Raw genomic sequence first — 22,871 nt, 5'->3', positions numbered from 1 at the left:
CTGAGGCACACAACTAGCCACTGATCGCCAATCAGAAAATTCCCATTTATCTCTGTTCTTTGCTTTCTGTTAGTTAATCAATCTTCTATCCATGCTAATATGTTACCCACAACATCATTCACCTTTATCTTATGCAGCAGCCTTTTTGTATGGTACCTTGTCAAATGCCTTCTGGAAATCCAAATATGAGGGATGACACTGGAGGTCATGAATTTTGTCCAAAGGAAAAAGAAACATCTATAAGTTTTAGGAAGCTAACCTCAGACAGGGCCCGTGAGGAATATAAAGGTAGCAGTAAAGAACTCATGCAGGGAATTAGGAGAACAGGAAAGTACCATGAATGACCTTGGCAAGAAGGGTTAAACAGAATCCCAAAGCATTCTGTACATAATTTTAAAACAAGAGGATAACCAGGGAGAAGGTAAGACCACTCGAGGATAAAGGAGATAACTTGTGCTTGGAAGTAGAGGATGTTGGCGAGATCCTAAGTGAATACTTTGTCGGTAAATATACAGTTAATGGCAGGACCCTGAGCAACATTAATGTGTAGATGGATATAGAAGGTAGTGAGATTCATGTGGAGCATGCTAATATCCTAGGGCATTTGAGATCAAGGAAGAAGTGGTGTTGGATCTCTTGAAGAGCACTAAAGGTGGGTAAGTCTCCAAGGCCTGTTGGTATCTACCCCAGGTAGAGAGCGGAAAGAGTGGTGTTTGCTGGGGCCTTGACCAAGATTTTTATATCCTCCCTAGCCACTGGAAAAGTCCTGGAGGATTGACAAGTAGCTAATGTTTTTTCATCTGTTCAAGAAGTGAAAAAGGGATAATCCAGGAAAGTACAGACCGGTGAGTCTCAAATCCGTGTTTGGGAAACTATTGGAGAGAATTCTTAGGGATAGGATTTGTACACATTTGGAAAAGCAAGGCCAAGTTAGGGACAGTCTGCATAGCTTTGTCTGGGACAGGTCATTGTCTTACTAACTGGATTGATAACCCTCGTTGAATTTTTTTAAGGAGGCAATCAGGGTAGAGCAGTAGATGTCAACATGGATTTTAGTGAGGCTTTTGTCAAGGTCCTCATAGTAAGCTCATCTGAATCTGTAGATTCAGATGCATGATGACGTGGCTGTTTGCATTCAGAATTGGCTTGGCGAAAGAAGACAGAGGATAATGGTGGAAGGGTTTTTTTTTGGGCTGGCGGTCTGTAACTGGTGATGTTCTGCAGGGATCTGTTCTGAGCCCGGTGCTATTTGTGATATATATGACCTAGATGAAAATGTGAATGGGTAGGTTAGTAAATTTGCAAATGATGCAAAGATCAATGGATCAATGTTGGTGGAGTAATGGTAGGTGGAGTTTAATCTGGGTAAGTGTGAGTTGCTGCACCTTGGGCGATCAAACGTTAAGGAAAAATATACAGTTAATGGCAGGACCCTGAGCAACATTAATGTGTAGATGGATCTTGGGGTTCAAGTCCACAGCTCTCTGAAAGTAGCCACACAAGTAGATAAGGTGGTAAGGAAGGCATATGGCATGCTTGTACTCAATTCCCTGACCAATAAAGGCAAGTCAGGATGTCATGTTAGCATCCCACACTGTTCACCCTCAGCTCATACTTGTCAGCCTTTTGTTAAAAAGGGGATGGATTACAAAAATAGAGATAATGGGAACTGCAGATGCTGGGGAATCTGAGATAACAAGGTCTAGAGCTGGATGAACACAGCAGCCCAAGCAGCGTCAGAGGTGCAGGAAGACTGACGTTTCGGGTCTAGACCCATCTTCAGAAAATCACCCTTCCTACTCCTCTGACGCTGCTCGGCCTGTTGTGTTCATCCAGCTCTACACCTTGTTATCTCAGATTCTCCATTCTTGCAGCTCTTACGTTAATTTTGCTTCAGAGATAGTATCAGCCTGATTGCAGAGATCCCAATGTAATCAAGGGGTCAGTTCGGCTGCAGGGATCTCCTAATCAAGTCAATGGCGCTTCGGGTGACAGAACGGGCACGCTCTGAGCTTTGGAGGTCGGCACGTGCAATTAACAGACGCAACTTGATGACTATTGCCGATTGGACACGCAGGCGGCGCGGGATCGGGTACTATGCTAATAAAACCGAAGGGCGGTCCGATCACCGACAGCGGCTGGCAGTTATCCACCAATCAGCACGCGAACCTCCGGGTGCGGGTCCTGAGCCAATAGACAGCCCCGGACTATGGGCCGACCGGCCAATCAGAAGACCCCAGTGCCTGTGATTGGCTGCACGGTCGGCCGGAGTCCTAGGCTCTGATTGGCGGGAAGCTGCTCGGAATCCTTGTGGAGGGGTAGGAGCAGCGGCTGCGAGAGGAAAGGAAGGGGAGGGGATCGGCCTGAGAGCGGCCGTTAGGTAAGGCCTGGGATTAGGGCCTCTGCCCCGCAGACAGAAAGGAGGCAGGCAGACGGAGGTGTGAAAAGCCAGCACTCGGTCTCATGCGAGTCTCAGTCCTCTCTGCTCTTCCCCACGCCAGTCATCCTGTCCCTCGATCACCTCATCCAACCCCGTCCTCCCCCCCCCCCCCCAAAATGCTCCGCTCGACCATCTCCCCTTCAGTTTAACCCCCACCAATCCGCAATAAATCCTTCCCCTGAATCATTCTCCGCATAAATTGTCCCTGTCATCCGAAAATTCCCCTCTGGATCACCCTTCTCCCTCCTCTCCGCCCACCGCCTCCTACTGCCCCCCTTCCTAATCCTTCTTGGAGATCCCCGTCTCTGATAGCCTCTTTCCCACCCCCCCCTTCCCTAATCGTCCCCTGGATTCTATCCTCCCTGATCCTCCATTGATTCCCCTTCCCTGATCCTGCCCTGGATCACTTGCTGTAATCCACCTCATGAGCGCTGTAACATTGTGCCCGTTAAGGCACCTATTTCCCCCCCCCCCCCCCAACACACATACGCGCGCGCACACATTGGTGTCTCCTTTTCTCCTTGTCTTGACACTTCCTTCTCTACGCTCTTCGCCCTCACTCGTAACTTTTCAGATGTTGTCGCAGCAATAGATTTTGGCCAGTACTATGTCTCAAGCTGTTCTTTCAATAGTGCCATTTTCTGCTGTGATCTTTGGATTAGGTTTTCACAATCCCAGGACATGCCAAAGCACTATGCAAACAATTTGGTTACACTGAATGTTTACAGCACGAAGGGAGACCATTTCACCTATCATACTTGTACTGGGAAGACTTCTTCAAAGGCTGGCATTGTCAAATTGTAGACTGCCTGAGACTTAATGGGTGTATCTTGCAGCTGGACATTTGTGAACACTGTTATCTGATGTTTAGATGTTGCACACCTTGTAAATCATTTCTGCAAAATTCCTGGAGGCTTCTGATTTAATACATGGTCAAAAGATCACATCCGTTTCCAGAGACAGAATTTATGATTGGAGGAGCTGGAGAGCGGACCCTGTGACATGAGTTTGAAGAGCTGTTAGTCTGATCGGTCCCAGGAGACTTTCAGTTGTGTGTCAGTCTGACTGCTGGATGACAAGTGGTGGGAGAAGTTGACTGGGAACATAGTAACAGGATATGAATTATAAGTCAGATCAGTCTGTGTTTTCTGACCAGTGGATTGCAACACCCATCAAGAGCTCCTCAGAAAACCCTTGCCTTTGAACGGGATTCTTACCTTTTCCATTTCTGTTGGGAAATGAAAGCTTACAAAAAGTCATTGTTGCCTTGCAATTTTAATGTGGCATAATTTCCCAGGAAAAATTTCTTGCATTTTTATCACTGTTGTTTTCAATCTATGTTGTCACTGTCAATATTGATGGAATGAAGTGTTCACTTATTTTGAGCTGACAGTGATCTTCCACGCACTACAAACAACTGAACCCTGTTTGAAATGAAAGTGACTGCTCTTATTAGTGCAGCACAAACTTTCAATTGTCCTGTCAAGTGGAGGTTGGCAGCCTGGGACTGCATTTGTCAGATTGATGGGCCACAAAACTGATGAGAATAGGGATTAATTTTTATAATTTTGAGCTAATGTAGGTGTTGCTGGGTAGGCCTGACTTGGATCGTTTATTACTCATTTACTTAGCATTTATGGCTCATCCTTCAATATCCTTTAGAAGGTAGTGGTGATCTGCTTTCTACAACTGCTGCAGCTATTGGGGTGCTGGTGCATCCATATTGCTGTTAGGAGGGAAGGTCTAGGATTTTGACGAGGCAGTAGTGAAGGGACTGTGATTTTATTCCAAGTCAGGCTCGTGTGTGGGGCTTGGAGGTGAACTTCCAGGAGATTCTGGTTCCATGTATTTGCTGCCATCACCCTTCCGGGTGGTAGTGGTTATGGGTTTCGAAGGTATTTTTAAGGAGTCTTGGTGAGTGCTGCTGTGTTAGTGGTAAGTGGGGTGGCACTTACTGGGCTGGTTTGATCTGGAAGGTTTATCTTGTGGAGTTCTATTAGAGCTGTACCCAGGCAAGTGAGAACTGTTTGGTCACACTAGACATGTTACCTGTAGATGGCAGACAAGCTTTGGAGAGTAAGGAGATGGGTTCATGGAAAAATTCCCAGCCTCTGAACTGCTTTTTTAAGTGGCAGTCCGACAATTGTTCCATCAAATATCCTTTAAGTCAGTTGTGGGAAATGAGAATATCCCTCCAATAAGACAGGGCTTTGATCAAATTGATATTATGAGGAAGGATTGTGACACTCTACAGTCATTCCTCCTTCTCTCACTTTCTTCCCCCAACCAAGAAATAATCTGTTCCTTTCCCCTCCTTCTCACTATCTTGCTATATGGTGCAGCATCCTAGAACAACAAGCCTAGGCATAGTCACTGTTCTGCTTATAGGACCTTGCTGGTGAGTAAAGTGGACCTTATGCTACAACAGTGGCTATAATTTAAAAGCATTGAGTGTAAAGTGCTTTGGGACTTCCTGTGGTGTCACTTGCATAAGCTAGTTTGTTTAAAGTTCGTAATTTTGTTTGTCCATTTCTGAAACTGGCCTTTTGGGGTAACATTTGGTTGTGATTAATTTATATGTGTAATCTTTGCATTTGGTATTTGTGCTATTTTGAGGAAAGCACATACACGTACAAAAAGTGATATCATTACGTGATTGTACCACCTCATTGAGGAGTTAGTGAAATGAGAACAGAATCACCAAAAATTATAAAGTTGCCCTTGAGAAATTTAACCAAAAGACCTGTGGATGCTGTAAATCAGGAACAAAAACAAAGTTACTGGAAAAGCTCAGCAGATCTGGCAGCATCTGTGGAGGAGAAAAGATTTAATGTTTCGGGTCCGGTTCTGAGGAAGGGTCACCGGACCCGAAACATTAACTGTTTTCTCCTCCACGGATGCTGCCAGACCTGCTGAGCTTTTCCAGAAACTTTGTTGTTGAGAAATTTAAGCTGGGCAGTATTACTTTTTTCTCAATATGCATCTTTGGGAGTGGGGAATATTTTGAACTCTGTTGCAAAAGTTACAAGGGAGGGGTGAACATTAACAGTTTGAAGCCAGGCTGTATTTAGTTACAGTCATAGAAAAGTACAGCATGGAAGCAGATCCATCAATCCTCCTTGTCCATGCTGACCAGATATCCTGAATTAATCTAGTCCCATTTGCCAACATTTGGCCCACATCCCTCTAAACTTTTCCTATTCATATACCCATCCGTGCTGTTTAAATGTTATAATAGTGCCAGCCTCCACTACTTCCTCTGGCAGCTCATTTCATATGTGCACCACGCTCTGTGTGAAAAAGTTGTCCTTTAGGTCCTTTGTAAATCTTTCCCCTGTCACCTTAAACCTATGCCCTCTAGTTTTGGACACCCCTACCCTGTGGAAAAGACCTGTCTATTTTCCCTAATCCATGCCCCCCATGATTTTATAAACCTCTATAAGGTCACCTTTTGGCTTCTGGTCTAGGGAAAATAGCCCCAGCCTATTCAGAGTCTCCCTATAGCTCAAACTCTCTAACCCTGGCAACAGCCTTGTAAATCTTTTGTGAACCATTTCAAGTTTCACAATATCGTTTTTATAGCAGGGAGGCCAGAATTGCATGCAGTATTCCAAACCAACAGCCAGCACAGCCACATCATGACCTCCCAACCCCTTTACTCAGTGCACTGACCAACAAAGGCAAGCCTACTAAATGCCTTCTTCACTGTCCTACCTGCGACTCCACTATCAAGGAACTATGAACCTGCACTCCAAGATCTCTTTAAAGGGCAGAAAAGTTTACTGCTCTTAATAAATACAATTGTCTGTATGTTCCTACAATTCTCAATGAGGGAAATCAGTGGAATTTTGTTTCATTGTTCAGAAACTGACCATTAAACTAGTGTAATCTATTTTTGCTGTATTCATTTGGATAGTATAACATAGCTGTGGGGTATTCCTGCTGTTTTTTATAGCCAGATTATGTTTAATCCTGTGAACAGGTCAAGTGGAAGAATGAAAGGTCAGGTTCACATTCTGCTTTGACAGTGCCAGACCGTTACATCTCATTAATGGAAACTGAAACTAACTCTACCCTGTTTAAAAACTAACGTGATCAATGAAACAGTTTGTATTGTAATACCTAAATGCCAATCTTAAGTATGGAAACAATGCAAAAGTATGATACTTCAGGTGGCAGAAATCTGAAAAGAAAGCAGAACATGCATCAAGACTCATGATCCAGGCACCATGTGGAGAGAAACAGATTTACTGTTTTGGATTAATGACAGTTTGTCAGGACTCTAGAAGTTTTTAGTGAAAAAGTCTTCCTGTGTCTGAATGACTCTGACTCTACGATTCTTCCTAATTGGGCATTTCTGAGGCAGATGAATTCGCAGCAAAGCCAGTCACTTGGCTCCTCCAGTCTGCTCTGACATTTTGTAAGATAAACCAGTTCTGATCATCCCACGTTCTTGCTTAACCCTGATGACTTTTCACCCCCTTGCTTATGAACAATCTGCCTTAAAAATATTCAAAGACTGCCTTTTCAGAGTTTCAATGCCTTCTATGATATGAGGAGAAAAAGTTTTCTTTATCCTTGTCTTAAGTAGGCAACTCCTTTTTTAAAAAAAAGTGACATCTACTTCTAGATTCACCTAGAGAACTTCCTGTCTATGCACGCCCTGTCAAATAACTAGGGTCTTGCATGTTTCAGCCAGGTTGGCTCCAGTTAGGTGAATTGACCAGTGTCCAGGGATGTACAGCCTAGGTAGAGTAGCCATGGAACATGCAGTGTTACAGGGATAGAGTGGGGGCTGGCGCTGGGGGAGGGTGAAATGCTGTTCGGAGATTTGTGTGAACTTGATGGACCAAATAGCCTGATTCCACACTGTCGGGATTCTATGATTCTGCCAATTTCCAGATATTATATAGGAAACCTTCTCTGGACTGCTCTCAATAAATTTGCATCCTTCCTTGAATAAGTTTTCCAGGTCTCACCAGCATCCTGAATAATTGGAGGATGGCCTCCCAACTTTTGTGTTAAACACATTTTACAGGAAATGGTAACATTCTGTTAGCTTAATTACTTGTTGTATGTTGATGCCAATATTTTACATTTCATTGCAAAAGAATACTCGATCCCTCTGTATCTCAGAGCTCTGCAATCTGTCATCATTTAGGTAATGTACTATCTTTGTGTCATCAGTAAGCTTGGCAACAATACCTTAAGTTCTTTCATCCAAGTCATTTACGTTATTTGTAAAAAGTTGAGGCTACAGGACTGATTTCTGTGGCACAACACTCATTTCAGTTTACCATTTTTGTTTATTCTGTCTATTTCCTGTTAGCAATCCCATTTTCTATCCATGTCAATATTTTGTCGCGTATACCATAAGACTTTTATTTTCTGTGGGAGTCGAAGTATAGCCCATCCACTGGTTCTCTTTATCCGCAGTTAATAATAATTTTTTAGAGTTCCATTAAATTAAATATGGTTTCTATTTCAGAAAAATCATATTGACTCTGATTGCCTTGAATTTTCTTCAAGTGCATTGCTACAGTGTCTTTAATAATAGCTTCCAGAATTTTAGGACCTGGACAGTTTCATGAATAAAGGAGTTACATTTGCTACTTGCTAATTGAAATTCTTTCATAACAGTGAATTTTGTTAAATTAAAACTAATGGATCAACTATGTCACTAGCTATTTCTTTTAAGAGCATAGGATGAAAACCATCTGCACTGGAGGGTGGGAGACTTAGTTGTATTGCTTTGGGGGTAAGAGCAGCTGGGTTGCTAACTGCTTCAGCAACCCATTAGTAGCCCAGAAGACCTAGAAGAAAGTTCTAAGCCTGTAAAATTCTGCCCATAAATTCTAAACCTCCTTCCCAAAATCTGATTATTTTTACAGTATTCCTGTGGATGTTTTGTTTGTCATTTTAAGATGTACAGGCCAGTTAGTTTTGATTGATGTGTTCCCAGGGCTATAAATTCACTGATAAAGCATAGATCAGAAACAAATATGTACACGTATGTAAAAGTGACGAGTTATTTGGGTTTTGAGACAGATAGGAATGGCACTTTTTGACTGTGAACATCTTGCAACTGTAATTTGGAAGTCCAGATTTAGATGACAGCAATTTGGACAGTCCAAATTTAGATGACAGTAGGTTGTTGGGTTGAACTGGGCCTGAAAGTAGTGAGAGAACAATGTTCAAATTAGCAGGTGGTATCAAAACTGGGGAACAGAGTTCGGGTTCATGCAGCTGCAAACATAAAAGATTGTTTCAAAGTGCAGGAAGGAATCAACTTTGGTAGTGTAGGTGAATGTTGCTGAACCAGAGGCCCAAGTGAATTAATGCTGTTGGGACATGGGATCAAAATCCATCAAAACAGTTGGGAGAACTTAAATTCGATTAATAAATCTCAGGATTTGAAAGCTCAGCAATGTTAACCCTGAAAGCAATGTTGGTCACTAATTGTCCTCTGGGCGTGGAAATTCTGCTTGCCTGGTTTCACCTACATGTGACGTAGCTGCCCTCTGTAATGACCTAGCAGGACACTTGCTTCATGAGCTGTTAGGGTTGGACAATCAATGCTGGCCTAGCCAGCTGCATCCACATCCCGTAAAAAAGAATAAAGAACAAAGAAGAAAGCTTATAGACTGGATGAATAAAAAGAAAGTTCATTTCAAAATAGTAATGTGCAAGGGTCGTTAATTTTAATAGGAGTACAGATGCCATTTGTCCGAGCAAGAGTCTTGCCATGTGAGCCTGTGGCCAATAAAGAGAGGACTGACTAACACCAGAGCCTCCAATGACATGGGAAACTTGAGAAACTCAACTCAAGCCAGTGTGTAGCCAGAGTAACAGAGCTCTCTAAGGTAAGTTTTTGGATGGCTGGTGTTTTAGAGGTGTAATGTTTTGTGTTAATTTTGAGCAACTAATTAGTTTTTGCTTTGTTCACTTTGAGGAGCAAATAGAAAAATAGCAATGCAAGTTGGTGTGTTTAACTATTTAAGAAGTGTTAACAATAATTAAATAATCTCTACGTCTAACGAGATTTTTTTTCAAGTTCCAAAACAAAATGGAGATATGTTCGCAACCTGTAGCCTGCAAATTCTCTGGCATGTGAATACTTCAGACTTTTCACCTGGTCCATATCCAGATGGTTGAACTCAAGTGTAGTAGATGGCTGAACATTTTCTGGATCTCAGATCCCATGAAGTGATTGAGCCACAGCCACAAGTTCAGGTCTCAAAGTGGACCAGTTGCACCACCTGGAAGCATCGGGGTGGGGTCACCCTCCACTTTATAATTTAAACCAAAACATCCAGAGAGGCTCACCTTGCCCTATAATCTGTTAATAAAAGCGTGGAAAGTGGTATAACCTGCTTCTCAGCTCCAATCTGTTATAAAGGGGTGGTTAAATGAAATAAACTCCCATCACTCACTCTATAATCAACAAGTAACAATTTATTTGTCTAACTTTAATAGTGAACAAATTAGCTAAACTATTAACAAACCAAACAATTCCCTACTAACTACTAACTATTCATGAAAACAAAATTCTAATGGTATGCTGTTCTAATAAATACAAGCCCCATTTGTATAAACCAAAATGTTAAAAAAATTACAGCCAGGTTGTGTGTTCTGGAATGTTCTGCATCTTTTCGATTGATCTTATGTCAGGATTGCCTTCTTCGTCAAATTCTTTTGTCAGGAATGTTAACTAAGAATGCCCTAGTACCTTTATTTAGATGGTGCTTTGTCTTAGAGCTGGTGCCATCTAGAGATGGCAGTTCACTCTTAATTTTGTAACTGTCCCTTTTTATTTAAACCCTTGATGACATATCAATTTCTTACAACAAGATTGGTCCTATGTTGTCAAAACCATTAGATCGAAACCTAATTGATTGTTTGTATCTAAGTGCCTGGTTTAAATTAATTGGCTAAATTCAAATTTGTTGTCTTGATACCAAAACAAAACTGCAGCTTGTCCTGCTAACCATCCAGCCTTTTGTTACAAATGTTACAGTTCAGGTGCTGTCTGTGCCCCTGCAAACCCACAAACTGCCCGCAGACATTTTTTTAAATCTCCAAGCCTAAAAAATACATCTTCTTTTAAAGGGACGATGCACTGCCTTCCCCTTATCATTTTAAAAACAAAACATTTTAACATCCTGTCTTCCAGTCCACAATGTACTGTACTCCATGTTGCAACAGTAGGTAGAGCTTAACAATGCAGGAAGCTTCTTGGAGTTCGATACTTGAGTTATTCATGAATGTGGGCATTGGTAATGGGGCAAACATTTATTGGCCATCCCTAATTACCCTCATTGGCAGTGCTGAGCCATTTTTTTTAGAACAGTTGCAGTCCATGTTGTGTAGACATACCTTCAGTGCCTTTAGAACATAGAACATAGAACATAGAACGGTACAGCACAGAACAGGCCCTTCAGCCCACAATGTTGTGCCGACCATTGATCCTCATGTATGCACCCTCAAATTTCTGTGACCATATACATGTCCAGCAGTCTCTTAAATGACCTCAATGACCTTGCTTCCACAACTGCTGCTGGCAACGCATTCCATGCTCTCACAACTCTCTGCGTAAAGAACCTGCCTCTGACATCCCCTCTATACTTTCCACCAACCAGCTTAAAACTATGACCCCTCGTGCTAGCCATTTCTGCCCTGGGAAATAGTCTCTGGCTATCAACTCTATCTATGCCTCTCATTATCTTGTATACCTCAATTAGGTCCCCTCTCCTCCTCCTTTTCTCCAATGAAAAGAGACCGAGCTCAGTCAACCTCTCTTCATAAGATAAGCCCTCCAGTCCAGGCAGCATCCTGGTAAACCTCCTCTGAACCCTCTCCAAAGCATCCACATCTTTCCTATAATAGGGCGCCCAGAACTGGACGCAGTATTCCAAGTGCGGTCTAACCAAAGCTTTATAGAGCTGCAACAAGATCTCACGACTCTTAAACTCAATGCCCCTGTTAATGAAAGTCAAAACACCATATGCTTTCTTAACAACCCTGTCCACTTGGGTGGCCATTTTAAGGGATCTATGTATCTGCACACCAAGATCCCTCTGTTCCTCCACGCTGCCAAGAATCCTATCCTTAATCCTGTACTCAGCTTTCAAATTCGACCTTCCAAAATGCATCACCTCGCATTTATCCAGGTTGAACTCCATCTGCCACCTCTCAGCCCATCTCTGCATCCTGTCAATGTCCCGCTGCAGCCTACAACAGCCCTCTACACTGTCAACGACACCTCCGACCTTTGTGTCGTCTGCAAACTTGCTGACCCATCCTTCAATCCCCTCATCCAAGTCATTAATAAACAGTAGAGGCCCATGGACAGAGCCCTGTGGAACCCCACTCACCACTGACTTCCAGGCAGAATATTTTCCTTCTACTACCACTCGCTGTCTTCTGTTGGCCAGCCAATTCTGTATCCAGACAGCTAAGTTCCCCTGTATCCCATTCCTCCTGACCTTCTGAATGAGCCTACCATGGGGAACCTTATCAAATGCCTTACTGAAGTCCATATACACCACATCCACAGCTCGACCCTCATCAACCTTTCTAGTCACATCCTCAAAAAACTCGATAAGGTTTGTAAGGCATGACCTACCCCTCACAAAGCCGTGTTGACTGTATTTGATCAAGCCATGGGTAGGGAGTTCCAAGGTTTTGACCTATTGACAGTGAAAGGATCAGTGGTTGTTTTCAGTTCAGGATGGTGTGTGACTTGGGAGGGAATGTCGTTGGCAAGACAAGTGTGTAGTTCTTCTGATTATATGTAATAGGCAGAGTATATAGATGGTGCTGAGACATCCTGTACTTGCAATACCCAAAGCACAGTGTTTGCTGTTAGTGCTTCGAAGATTGGGCAATACCTGTTGAACAGTTCTGAGTGTGTTAATAAGTACAAAATCCACCAATTTATGACATTCAGTCCAGCTCTTAATTTGCGCTTGCTTAATGTGACATGCATTCATATGCAAGGACCTGTTCCCAGCAAACAGAAAAAAAATGTTCAGCCTTTAAGGTTTTGGTAATATACCTGGTATCTTGCGGAAATGATAGTCCATGGTTGCTTTGACTGAGGCATTGCTGCAGAGAAATAGGGTTGATATGCGAATCAAGCAGCGCCCTTTCATCCTGTAGTTTAAATTGTATCAGAGAATATTTTTCTGATGAATGGTCTGGGCCCGAAACATCAGCATTTGTGCTCCTAAGATGCTGCTTGACCTGCTGTGTTCATCCAGCTCTACACTTTGTTATCTCTGTTGGTTCTTGCATTTGTTCTGCAAAGTGCAAGTCAAGAAGTTTAAGCAGCAACATTGCTGGACAGATAGCAACGTTGTCATTGTTCTGGATCAGCTTGTTTAGGGCATAGCCATTTCAGGACTTCGTATGCTACTGTCAGGATGATGTCAGTGCCCTCTGCAATTTTAAAACTTATAACTCTGCTATAATTTACTCAAAAAGGCAAATATTAAATAAAATATTAGTAGAAGTAGAGCATTGCATTTTATTAATGACTTGGACAAGGGAATTGAAGGATGGGTCAGCAAGTTTGCAGACGACACAAAGGTCGGAGGTGTCGTTGACAGTGTAGAGGGCTGTTGTAGGCTGCAGCGGGACATTGACAGGATGCAGAGATGGGCTGAGAGGTGGCAGATGGAGTTCAACCTGGATAAATGCGAGGTGATGCATTTTGGAAGGTCGAATTTGAAAGCTGAGTACAGGATTAAGGATAGGATTCTTGGCAGCGTGGAGGAACAGAGGGATCTTGGTGTGCAGATACATAGATCCCTTAAAATGGCCACCCAAGTGGACAGGGTTGTTAAGAAAGCATATGGTGTTTTGGCTTTCATTAACAGGGGGATTGAGTTTAAGAGTCGTGAGATCTTGTTGCAGCTCTATAAAACTTTGGTTAGACCGCACTTGGAATACTGCGTCCAGTTCTGGGCGCCCTATTATAGGAAAGATGTGGATGCTTTGGAGAGGGTTCAGAGGAGGTTTACCAGGATGCTGCCTGGACTGGAGGGCTTATCTTATGAAGAGAGGTTGACTGAGCTCGGTCTCTTTTCATTGGAGAAAAGGAGGAGGAGAGGGGACCTAATTGAGGTATACAAGATAATGAGAGGCATAGATAGAGTCGATAGCCAGAGACTATTTCCCAGGGCAGAAATGGCTAGCACGAGGGGTCATAGTTTTAAGCTGGTTGGTGGAAAGTATAGAGGGGATGTCAGAGGCAGGTTCTTTACGCAGAGAGTTGTGAGAGCATGGAATGCGTTGCCAGCAGCAGTTGTGGAAGCAAGGTCATTGGGGTCATTTAAGAGACTGCTGGACATGTATATGGTCACAGAAATTTGAGGGTGCATCCATGAGGATCAATGGTCGGCACAACATTGTGGGCTGAAGGGCCTGTTCTGTGCTGTACTGTTCTATGTTCTATGTTCTATTGTAGCATCAAATGCTCTGAGATACAATATACAATACCCTCATGGTTACAACAATTTATTTAGAAGCTTAGACAGTTACTTTATTTAACATTTTACATTGTTACGATGGCACTTAGAAAGAAACAGAATGTTTATTTGAATGAAATATGTTACCTGGAAGCAAAGCCTCAACAGGGGGGCTTAGAGGTTCAGGTACCTAATTCTTTGAAGTTTGCGTCACAGGTAGACAGGGTGGTTTAACAAGATGTGTTGCACACTTGTCTCCATAGCTCAGACCTTTGAGTATAGGAGTTGGGATGTTACGTTGAGGTTGTACAGGACATTGCTGGGGCATCTTCTGGAATATTGCATCCAGTTCTGGGTGCTCTCTTATAAGAAGGATATTATTAAGCTGGGGAGGGTTCAGAAGAGACTTAGCAGGATGTTGCTGGGTATGGAAGGTTTGAGTTATAAAGAAACACTGGATAGGCTGGACTTTTTTTCCACTGGAGCATAGGCGGTTGAGTTATAGAAGTTTATAAAATTATGAGGAGGAGTTGCCTTCCCTAGGAATGGGATTTCAAGACTTTGGGTACTAAGGTGAGAAGAGAGATTTTAAAAAAGACATGAGGGCAATTTTTTTTTCAACAGAGAGTGCTTAGTGTGTGGAATGAATTTCCTGAGGAAATGGTGGATGCAGGCACAGTTACAACATTTAAAAGACTCTTAAATAAGCACACAAATACGAAAGATTTGGAGAGACAGGCAGATGGGACGAGTTTGTTTTGGGATTATGTTCAGCATATACTGGTTGGCCCAAAGGGTCTGTTTCTGTGCTGCATGACTGTATGTATCTTTTCGGTAATGGTCTAATTCTGTACAATGAGGCAACATCTTGTAAACATTACATGCAATAGCACTGTGATAATGGGAACTGCAGATGCTGGAGAATCCGAAGTAATAAAATGTGAGGCTGGATGAACACAGGCCCAGCAACATCTCAGGAGCACCAAAGCTGACGTTTCGGGCCTAGACCCTTCATCAGAGAGGGGGATGGGGAGAGGGTTCTGGAATAAATAGGGAGAGAGGGGGAGGCGGACCGAAGATGCAGAGAAAAGAAGATAGGTGGAGAGGAGAGTATAGGTGGGGAGGTAGGGAGGGGATAGGTCAGCCCAGGGAAGACAGACAGATCAAGGAGGTGGGAAATGGAGGTGCGGCTTGGGGTGGGAGGAAGGGATGGGAGAGAGGAAGAACAGGTTAGGGAGGCAGAGACAGGCTGGACTGGTTTTGGGGTGCGTTGGGGGGAGGGGAAGAGCTGGGCCTGTTGTGTGGTGCAGTGGGGGGACGGGACGAACTGGGCTGGTTATGGGATGCAGTGGGGGAAGGGGAGATTTTGAAGCTGGTGAAGCCCACATTGATACCATTGGGCTGCAGGGTTCCCAAGCGGAATATGAGTTGCTGCTCCTGCAACCCTCGGGTGGCATCATTGTGGCACTGCAGGAGGCCCATGATGGACATGTCATCTAAAGAATGGGAGGGGAAGTGGAAATGGTTCGTGACTGGGAGGTGCAGTTGTTTATTGCGAACCGAGCGGAGGTGTTCTGAAAAGCGGTCCCCAAGCCTCCGCTTGGTTTCCCCAATGTAGAGGAAGCCACACCGGGTACAATGGATATAGTATACCACATTGGCAGATGTGCAGGTAAACCTCTGCTTAATATGGAAAGTCATCTTGGGGCCTGGGATCGGGGTGAGGGAGGAGGTGTGGGGGCAAGTGTAGCATTTCCTGCGGTTGCAGGGGAAGGTGCCGGGTGTGGTGGGGTTGGAGGGCAGTGTGGAGCGAACAAGGGAGTCACGGAGAGAGTGGTCTGTCCGGAAAGCAGACAGGGGTGGGGATGGAAAAATGTCTTGGGTGGTGGGGTCGGATTGTAGATGGCAGAAGTGTCGGAGGATGATGCGTTGTATCCGGCAGTTGGTGGGGTAGTGTGTGAGAACGAGGGAGATCCTCTTCGGGCGGTTGTGGCGGGGGCGGGGTGTGAGGGATGTGTTGCGGGAAATGCGGGAGACGTGGTCAAGGGCGTTCTCGACCACTGTGGGGGGAAAGTTGCGGTCCTTGAAGAACTTGGACATCTGGCATGCACTGTTGGAAGAAGTGAATGTTCATCCACATCAGTAACATTACCCCTCCTCTCTAATTTAGTGAATAGGCAGATGGTGTGCCAATCAAGTGATATGCTTTGACTAAGTGCCAGTGTCTCTGAGTGAGTTATAACCCCACTGTGAACCCTCTTCTAAGGATGCCCACCTTGAAGAAATTTTCCTCTTCCCTCTGAAATTTCTGAAGAAACGTCCTGATCCGAAACATCAACTTTCCTGCTCCTTTGATGCTGCCTGCCCTGCTGTGTTGTTCCAGCTCCATGCTGTGTAACATGCTTTTACTAGGTTGGTTTTGAGCCTGTTGTGAATTTTGGACTGCACTCATTCCATTGCATACCTGACTCCTCCATGTTGATGGTGAAAAGTCTTTGGACACTCAAAGTATGTAAGTCGTAGCAAAATACCGAATTTTGTTTATCTCCTCTCCTCCCCTCATTCTGCGTGTTCAGCTGCTGCTTTACAACAAGTGGGGTGAGTCACATTGGCGAAAACTGGCTTCTGTGATGTTTGGAGAACTCAGGAGGGAACAGGTTAGTTCATCCATTTGTCAATTATAAACTCATGGGCATCAACAGAAAGAGGCCTTTTGGCCCAACAAGTCTGCGTCAGTTGTGAAGATTTGTCCACAGTAAGTCCAGTTTCCAGCTCTTGGCCCATGGCTTTGGCAGCAACAGCAATACAAGTGAATATCTAAATACTGCTTCAATGTTACAAATGTTTCTGACTTGGTCACTCTTTCAGGCAATACATTCGTAGGTGAGAAAACTATATCTCCTCAAGTCTCCCCTTAGCCCCAACTTCTTAACTTGGTGGCCAATGGTCCAATACGAGATTAAATCAAGCCTTTGAATTGATGACACCGCAATCATGTTGCGTGGCACAGCCACAGTGTTAGCTGAGCTAGATTCAAAATAGAACAAGCAGCTCAAAAGTGGGCATTGTGAAGCAGCAGAAGGATTATATTAAGGCATAATCTATTTTACGGTCCACCATATCCCTTTGTCTCTGCCATCAACCCAGGGGACCAACTCTATCTCAATTTAGTCTTCTATTAATGGAAAGGTGCCTTCCTGCCCATCCTACATACCTATCTCAGGTTCCCTTTCAATCTTCACTGCTCCAGGGAAAATAACTTCAGCCTATCCAATCTTTCCTCATATCTCAAATCCTCTAGCTTTGTCACATGCTGGACTTTGCCATAATTCAGGTTGTGGTGATTCAGGGGGCTTTCTCCACAGGTTGGTTGCTGATTGACTGACTGCAACTATTCACAACTGAATATGCCAGCATTACAAAGTTTTGATTTGATCAGATCTGTTTGATGTGGAATTGTCTGGCTCAATTTCATGCTGTATCTGCTGTTTATCATGCATGTGATCATGGGTTGTAGCTTTGTGAGGCTGGCGTCTAATTTTTATAGATGTCTTGAGCTACTTTTGGTATGCAGGAGCATTGAACCAGGATTGACCCCTGGCTTGACAGAAAAGAAGAAAAATGGAGAGGCTGTGTTGGACCAGGTGATTGTAGATTGTGGTTGAACACTGTATCCTTCAACTGCTGATGGCTGACAGTGCTTCATGATTCTCACTTTTTAACTACTTGATAATGTATCCCATTTAATATTGTGACAGTGCCACACAACATGGTGGAGGTGTCAACTGTGTGAAAGCTTGATTTAATCCCCATAAGAACCTGACAGTGGTCACTGTTAGCAGTACTGTCCTACACGGATGTTATAAGTGAAATGGTGAGGATGTGGGCAAATAAGTTTTTCAAAAGAGATTTATGGGTCTGGGGGAAAATAGAATGATAGGCAATGGAGGGCCTAGGCCTGAAATATCAGCTTTTGTGCTCCTAAGATGCTGCTTGGCCTGCTGTATTCATTCAGCTCCACACTTTGTTATCTATGATAAACAATGGATTAGGTATACTGATAAATTGATCATTGATTACTTCTCTGCCTGTGGTTACAGCCTTTGTGGTGCTGTCTCATGATGATCTGTGCTGTCTCCTCCTTTGGACCTAATACATGTAGGCACGCTCGTCCTTACAGTGAATGTCCTGTGCTGAGACTGTTCTGATTGCATGCAAAGACTAGTTACTATTCAATGAATTGAGTTACTTAGTTTCCTACGATGCTAATGTGTGAGGCTGTCATAAAGCAGATGAATGGTAGGATTGAGTCTCAAGTGTTGGTAGTTGGTGATTTGAATCTAGTGAATTGGACAGGAGCTGAGGCTTAGGTGTGGCGGTAGGATATGCCATTTAAATACGAATCCACTGATCTAGACAGCTCTTTTAACTTCCTACGGTATTGCATTGAGACGCTCACTGCTACTTCTTCCCTTTAGCTCCTAAACATTTTTCCAGGCAACTTTCTATCTCCAAGTGCAGACAGGGCCTTCTTCCTCCATGCCAACTCTTCTGATGCATTGTCTAAGAACCTTAGTACACACTCTCTTGTGTGGTCAGTGATTGTTCACTCTTCAACCAGACTGATTTACTCCTGAAGTGACCCTCAACCTTTCAGGGATGAAGACTGCCTTTGAATCGTTGAGTCATATAGCACGGAAACAGACCCTTCCGCCCAACTTGTCCATGCTAACTAGGTTTCCTAAATTAGTCACATTTGTCTGCATTTGACCCATATCCTTCTAAACATTTCCTCTCTCTGTACCTATCCAAATGTGTTTTAAATTATGTATCTGTACCAGCCTCCAAAACTTATTCCATATATGCACCACCCTCTGCAGGAAAAAGTTACCCCTCAGATCCTTTTTATTATCTTTCTCCTCTTGCTTCAGTTTTGTACTCCCCTGCCATGGGTAAAAGATTTTAGCTATTTACTTTATTACTGACTCTCATGATTTTATAAATCTCTATAAGGTCAACCCCCAGCCTCCCCACACTTCAGAGAGAAAAAGCCCCAGCCTACCCAGCTTCTCCTTGTAACTCTCACCCTCCAGTCTCAGTAACATTCTTGTAAATCTTTTTTGCACCCTTTCCAGTTTAATAACATCCCTTTTATAGCAGTGTGACCAGAATTGTGCACAGTACTCCCAAGTGTGGCTTTCCCAATGTTTTGTACAGCAGTAACATGACGTCCCAACCTTTGTAGTCCTTGTTCTGGCTGATGAAGGCAAACGTACCAAAACACCTTCTTCACCACCCTGCCAAGCGTAAATGTACCATGTTGTTTGTAATGTAGTGTTTCAACGGGAGTTAAATCCAGTTGGGGCTCTGAAGTGTGAAGAGTGTATTAATTACTCAAAGCCCAGTGGGACACAGAGATTCTTAGTTATACACTTTTTTTATGGGATTGGTACTTTAGTGGAGCACAGGCTAGGTAACTAGATTAGCAAGTAGTACATGGTGCTTGCGCAAGTGGAGATCCTGTAGGCCTGTGCTTGTGCCATCCCAGTCACTAATTGAGTTTTCATATCTGGTATGCATATCGTCATTACTAATGACTGGTTTAAAAAATGCCAGTCTTATGTTCTGCATAAAAACCGAGCCTCATTGTAACTTTTGTTTGAGCATTTCTGAAAGCCTGCTCTGACCTTGAGTAACCTGGTTTTCTTAACAAGGAGTGTCTATGTATTTTGTCTGGGTATTGGGCCGATTTAACAGCTCCTTGATCAGGCAGAGATGTGCATTCATCAGATTTTTGCTGGTTCTTCTATGGTCTTTGTAGAAAGCTAACAAGCTCACGTGGTTTGAAAAACATCTCATGTTTTGAGGTTTATGGATATTGGTATGCATTTTGTATTGTTTGTAAAAGCGGCAAAATGCTGTTTATTTTTAATTCATACATGTAAAATGTTTCGTACTCAGGAAATCTATGTATAATGTTAATACAGAAGTAAAATACTGTAAGAAACTAGAAATCTGAAATAAAATCCAAGCCTGGAAACAATTAACAGTTCTGCCACCACTTGTAAAAGCGAAATACGTTTAATGGCCAGAAAGTTCTCAATTCCAGTTGGCCAGGATCAAAAGTGATTTGTGAGCCTGAGGCCACACTAGGATCTGGGTGGGATTTTATTCAAGGGTGGCACCTGAGGCTGTTGCCACAACCGTTTAGGAGAGTGGCTTGAATCTGAGGTGTCAGCCCAATCTGAAGGCTGGCAACTTGCCATCTGTAACAGTGCCACTGATAGAAGTGCCCACTGCTTGAGGGTAGCTCTGGATTGGGGTGCCTCAAAGGCTAAGGAAACTTTTCTATGTTCCACATACCAGGGCCAGGCAGGTCCTTGCATCAGCTTTCCAGTTCTGATGTTGGAGCCAGCACTGCTGCTGGGAGGGGGTACTTTGTGTGCATGGAGTAGCTATGAAAGATGCTTCCCTCTACCCTGACTAAACAGGAACCCGTGGGTCAGCCTCCACAGCGTACCTGGGGGTTTCACCATATGGCAGAACCCTGTCCCAATGCTATTAAAATGTTGGCAGGGGTGGGAATAACTCCTTATTGGCCTGTTAATAGATTTAATGGCCTCCTGCCTTGCATTGCTGTGCAACAGCCTTACCACCGTTCCCATCACAAAAATATCCTCTGGTGGTTAGAAGATTTCAATGCCCTTCCAAAGACATTTGGTGCCATTTTGTAAGGCACCCCACCTTCATGCCTGCCTCCAGAAGTCTGGCACTATCTCAACCAACATTTCAGGTTTGTTACCACACACCAGAATATGGAAAATTGAAAATGTAATGGATTGTGAGCAAGTGGAAGGAAAGAAGACTGACGAGGAGAATAACAGGGTCAGTCTGTCATAGGTGGGGGAGAACCATACAGATTAAATAATGGTTTGGATTTTTCTCTCATTTTCTTTTCTTTGCATTTTAGATGTCTTGTACAATTCCAGTAGATACACCGTATTTCTCTAATGCAAAGCAAGATATTGTAGTGATGTAGCAGTATTGTCAAAGGGCTACTAATGCAGAAACCCAAACTAGTATTCTGGGCATATGGCTTTGAAATTTGAATTCAATTTTGAAAAGAAAAGTGAAAAACTACTCTCATGTTGACCATGTAACAATTGCCAATTGTCCCAAAAATCATCTGGCTCACTCATACCCTTTAGGGAAACAAATCTTCCAATCTTATGTGATCTGTCTTACAGGTGATTTCAGACTCACAATAATGTAATTCACTTTTAACTGCATTCTGGGCAGTTAAGAACAGGCAATAAATGCTGGCCTAGCCAGCAATGCTCACAGGCCACAAAAAAAAGCATTAGTTCCTTTAATTGTTACAGAGATAGTAGGAAGAAGGGCCTTGACCCGAAACGTCAACTTTCCTGCGCCTGTGATACTGCTTGGCCTGCTGTGTTCATCCAGCTTCACACCATGTTATCTCTTTGTTCCTTTACTGTTCCTTTTGGCCTTACACTATTAAACCTCAATCCAATAACGTGCTGTAAGATTGATGTTCTTTGTCAGAATCTTGACAGTGTGACTAATATCAATATGAAAAGCAAGAACTAAGATTGAGAACATTAGTATTTGAACTAATGTCAGATCAAGACCATTCAAGTGAGCAAAGCAAATGAGATATATGATGCTAAAAAGGTTAGATCTTCTCATTGTTTTAACTCACTTTCTAAAATAAATTTGCCAGTTTTGATTTTTGTCATCTCAAAGCAGTAAGGAGTAAAGACACAATCAAGACTGTCCATTAATTTTGTTTATAATTTGTGATCCTAGGTGGTAAACACCATCAGAAGACCATGTTGAATTATCTTATTAAGTGTACAAAATGATTGCAAGTTGCTTATTGAGTTGTGTAACAACAGTAATAATGTACTAGAGTATTATATTTTCATTACACTGCATTGCTTTGAAGGAATTTGTCAAGTATTAATGATATATATTCAGTCAGCCTCTTTGATAAATCTTTATAAGCAAAGGGAACAATACTGAGCCAGACTTGGATTTCTAAGTATTAGTGTTCAATTGCATTTCTTTGTCTTAAGGATCAACAAGCCTGCTATTTGAACAACTGTTACTTTGTGAGAGTAAATTGTTAACAGTGAAACCTTTACTGTTGCAAGCAGACAAGACTACATTATTAAGTGGAACATAAGACCATAAAAAATAGGAACAGGAGTAGGTATTCCCTTGAGACTACTGTGCCATTCAATAGAAACATGGCTGCTTTGACACTCCTCATGTCCACTTGCCTGCCCTTTGCCTGTAACCCTCGATTTCCCTACTAACCAAGAATTTATCTCAGACTTAAGTAGACACAAGGACTGAGCAACCACAGCGCTTTGTGGCAAGGAGTTCCAAAGAACCTTCTGAAAGGAATAATTTCTCACCATCTCAGTCTTAATTTGAGACCCTTTTATCCTGAGACAATGTCCTCTAATCCTAAACTACCCCATGAAGGGAAACATCCTCTCGGTATTTGCCTTGTCAAGCTCCTTAAGAATCCTATATATTTCAGTGACATCATACTTGATTGCTCTAATTTCCAACAAGTGAAGTCCCAGCCTGCTTAACCTATGCTCATTAGACAATTAATCTCTTACAGAGGATCATTTTAGTGGACCTAGACTGAATTGCCTGCAATAAAATATATCTTTCCTTAAATAAGGGGACCATTACTGCTCACAGCGTGAAAGATACAGTCTTACTAGCATCGTGTACAGGTGAATTAAGACTCCCATATTCTTTTAACTTCAACCCCCTTGAAATAAGGGCCAGTTCCATTAGCTTTCCTGGTTATCTGATGCACCTGCATGTTAGCTTTCTGTATTTGAGCCACAAGTTCCTCCTAGACCCTTAGTTGTGCTTTCCCTTCCAAACTGAATAACTTTACATGTTCCCACATT

General features: G+C 43.0%; 1 protein-coding gene across 3 annotated transcripts in view; it reads left to right on the top strand.

The window, feature by feature from the left end:
• The first annotated feature begins 2,288 nt into the window (after window positions 1-2,288).
• LOC125455939 (coiled-coil domain-containing protein 9-like) overlaps window positions 2,289-22,871 on the top strand; it is a 186,608-nt gene continuing 166,025 nt past the window's right edge. The window contains exons 1-2 of one of the 3 annotated variants that reach the window (XM_059649341.1): window positions 2,308-2,380; window positions 9,149-9,303. The gene's annotated coding sequence lies outside the window, so the exon portion shown is untranslated. Of the gene's footprint in view, window positions 2,381-9,148; window positions 9,304-22,871 lie in introns of all 3 variants that reach the window. The other 2 variants (XM_059649346.1, XM_059649340.1) reach the window with 2 other exon arrangements.

The sequence above is a fragment of the Stegostoma tigrinum genome, chromosome 10 (genome assembly GCF_030684315.1).
Source record: "Stegostoma tigrinum isolate sSteTig4 chromosome 10, sSteTig4.hap1, whole genome shotgun sequence".
NCBI classification, from domain to species: domain Eukaryota; kingdom Metazoa; phylum Chordata; class Chondrichthyes; order Orectolobiformes; family Stegostomatidae; genus Stegostoma; species Stegostoma tigrinum.
This window is presented reverse-complemented; position numbering and strand designations above follow the sequence as displayed.